This window comes from Schistocerca nitens, chromosome 6 (assembly GCF_023898315.1).
Source record: "Schistocerca nitens isolate TAMUIC-IGC-003100 chromosome 6, iqSchNite1.1, whole genome shotgun sequence".
In the NCBI taxonomy this organism is placed as follows: domain Eukaryota; kingdom Metazoa; phylum Arthropoda; class Insecta; order Orthoptera; family Acrididae; genus Schistocerca; species Schistocerca nitens.
In genome coordinates this window covers 634,887,170-634,890,737 of record NC_064619.1, presented here as the reverse complement: position 1 = coordinate 634,890,737, position 3,568 = coordinate 634,887,170, and positions in this window count along the sequence as shown.

Genomic DNA, 3,568 nt, shown 5'->3' with positions numbered 1-3,568 from the left:
AAGATATAATTAATTCTGGTGGCAAAGTGTTTCTGAACTGTAGACTGTTAATGCCAGCTGTAGGGGACCACAAGTGTCAATCTTCCTCCTGCAATTGTTACCTTCTAGCACTGATTCACCCGTGGCCGTATTTATGTCTTAACTACTGTGTCTGTGTATGTCTGCACGTGCACAGTGACGTTAGCGAATCAGGAAAAAGTGGAGTCACTGCTTATTTACGGAGAGTCTAGCGGAATTACTAAGAATTCCGCCAAACTTTGTGATGGAAGGTATCGTCACCAGACACCCGCAAAGCGGCAAACAACGGAAAGACTTTCAGAGCGCCACCTTTTGTGATGTGGTTGTAATGCTTCAATGCGAGGAAAGTGGTGGGCGGCCACGTGCCAGACCGGGAGAGAGAGAGAGAGAGAGAGAGAGAGAGAGAGAGAGAGAGAGGGGTTGACACGTGTCGCCGCAAACGCTCACGAAGGTCCACTTTACGAAGCCCGCAAAGCCGAAGTCACAAAGAATGAGCCAATAACTTAGAGTGATATCCATCCCTGGGCGATATAGCTTCCGGGTAGGCTTAACCGTGTACAGCGGAGTGCGATCGTACGGTGGTAGTCTTTGCCGAGTTCGTAGCGGACTACAATCTGAGCATACTGAACGATTGTAATCGCATAGTACAAAACTCACCCTCACCTAGGAGACGTCGCGCTAATACCCTGTGAAACTGCGTGTACCGCCGATAATGGCATCATCTTCGCTAGCGAGAAAATGCACAAGTTTTTTCTAGTATGACATGTTCGGCTGAATTCACTCGTTGATTTTGTGATGGCCAAGAGCAACCAGACTGAGGTGATGTCGACTGTTACAGTTCACCTCTTCTTACGAATAGCCTCAGACGTTTTCTGTGTGACCAAGGTCGGATGATTTAGCGGGCCACTTCATGTGCAAGATGGTGCCAGAGTGTTCGCCAAACTAGGACCGTGTCTGTGCTGTTAAAGTTTATTGGGACCAGGTTCCAAGATGGCCGCCGAGTAAGTGACGCCAGAAACCATTTCCAGAAAGTTAAGTGATTTAGACAGGAATATAATTTACTTTAACGCCGACAACCAATTAAATACGTGCATTAGTGTATCGTTTAGTCTTGCCATTAAAGGTTTGACTTTTCTTTGCGTATTTTTTCAGAAAACACGAAAAGATCGTAACTTCCCGAAGTCGCGCTTAGGCTTAAATTTTGTAAACGTGTTTGTTTATTGTTTCACGGTAATTTAACTAGTTTTTCGGTAACAAATAAGTAAACTACCGTAAATAGCGTGTAACTTCATTGTTTTAATACAGATTTCAGAAAAACAGCGTAACTTTATATCAGAAACTTGCCTATATACATTTGTTTGTAGGCCTAATTCTCGTAACGTTTTTGGAGAATCAAAGTTAAAGTACCTCGTTTAATTGTCCTTTTTTTCATTCAATCGAGTGAAATATATAATAAATAGCGTATACCTTCATTGTTTTAATACAGATCTCAGAAAAACAGCGGAATTTTAAATCAGAAACTTGCTTATATACATTTGTGAATAGGCTTAATTCTTGTAACGTCTTTTTTGATTTTCGGTAATTTAATTGATTTATTCTAGCTAAAGTATTATTTTTGCCATGAGTGAGAAGTGCCTGACTTGCCGTAGAATTGTTAGTTCCGGGGTTTGGTGTGATGGATGTAGTAGTTTTTTTCACTGGGGGGATTGCAGTGGCGTGGGTGTTGGAAAAGTGGATCAGGCTCATCAGTGGTTATGTAGGATTTGCAGCAGAGATAGGAAGATAGTGGAACAGGAGGGGAAAATTGCTGCCCTTCAGGCTGAGCTAGATCAGGCTAGGGAAGATCTGGACAGGTTAAGGAGGGAGAAGGGCAAAGAGAGGTGGGAAGTGGCCACAGGTAGCAGAAGGAGCAGGCCTAGAACTAAGTCTGACAGTTTTGTGGTGAATGTCAAAAATCAGTTTGACCTGTTGCTTCAGTTAGAAACTGATGAGCCTCAAGCAGAGGTAGGTGTAGACAGGTCACAACAAACTTTCAATAGGAAATTGAAAAAGAATGTAGGAAAGTCATCGAAAAGGAAGAAAGTTTTGTTGTTAGGCAGTTCTCATGCCAGAGGTGTAGGCCAACTTCTGCAGGAGGAATTAGGACCAGAATACCAGGTCACAAATTTTTTCAAACCAAGTGCTAGTCTGGATCAGGTGACAGAGGATTTAGGTTCACTCTGTAAAGGATTTACCAGGGAAGACACCGTGGTTATTGTGGGAGGGCCAGGGAACAGCATCGACAGAGATCCTGGGTACAGTATAGAGTGTGACCTGGTAAAGATTGCGTCGGCATCGAGACACACCAATGTTGAATTTGTATCTGTCCTGAGACGCCATGACCGGCCTCATTTGAACTCTTCTGTTGGGAGAGTTAATTTGGAGTTGGAACGGCTGCTTGGGTCGGGTGCGGGGGCTCATATTGGTGTGGTTCCTGTTGATTATCTCAGTAGGTGGGACTATACCAGGCACGGCCTACATCTCAACAGGAAAGGGAAGGGGAAACTGGCTGGGGTAATAGCAGGAAATTTAAGGGGGGGAGGCACTGCCATGAATGGTAAAATACCAGTGGTTACAGGTGTTGGAGCAGCACCTTTTTTAGGATAGGTAAGACAGAAAGATGTCAAGTTCTACGAGAGGTCAGGATTGAAACAAATCTTCAGTTTAGGAAAGAAATTAAACAGCACAATTCTAGCACATTGGATCACCAATCACAGCTATCAATTATAAATTTTCACCAATCACCAGAAATTTTATCTCCACCAAGTTGTATCTCAGTCCTAGGTAATTGCATTGATGAATTAAAGTCACCCAACCCAGTTGACATAATCTGCCTCTCTGAACACCGTGTGACCACTGGTATAGGAACTAGGCCTAAGCACAATGAGAAACTCAGACAGGAGAGTACTGCAAATGTTAGAATAAGGAAAGGTTCTCATAAAAGTATAATTAAAAATAATGTAAGTATATTTCATCAAAATATTGGGAGTTTAAAGAATAAAGTAGATGAGCTTCTGGTTTGTTTAGAAGATTTAGAAGCTGAGAATGAAATAGATATACTATGCCTGTCTGAGCATCACATTGTTACTGATATGGATAAGGTAAATGTAAGTGGGTATAAGCTCTCTGCACATGTAATGAGAGAAAATATGGAGAAAGGAGGAGTTGCCATATATGTCAAAAGTTATCATTGTGCAAAAAGTATAGAAACAAAAAAGTTTTGTGTAGAGAAACATATAGAAGCATGTGCCTGTGAGCTTAAATTAAATAAAGGCACATTTATAATTGTAACTGTATATAGGTCCCCATCAGGAAATTTTCATCTATTTCTGAAAAATTTGGACTCCTTGTTGTGCTATCTGTCAGACAGGGGGAAGCAAATTATTATTTGTGGGTTCAATGTAGATTCTCTGAAAGAGGGTAATAGGAAAAATGACCTTGAAGTATTACTCGGTTCTTTCAATTTGACACCCGTTATTGATTTTCCTACTCGGGTGGTAAAGGATAGCAG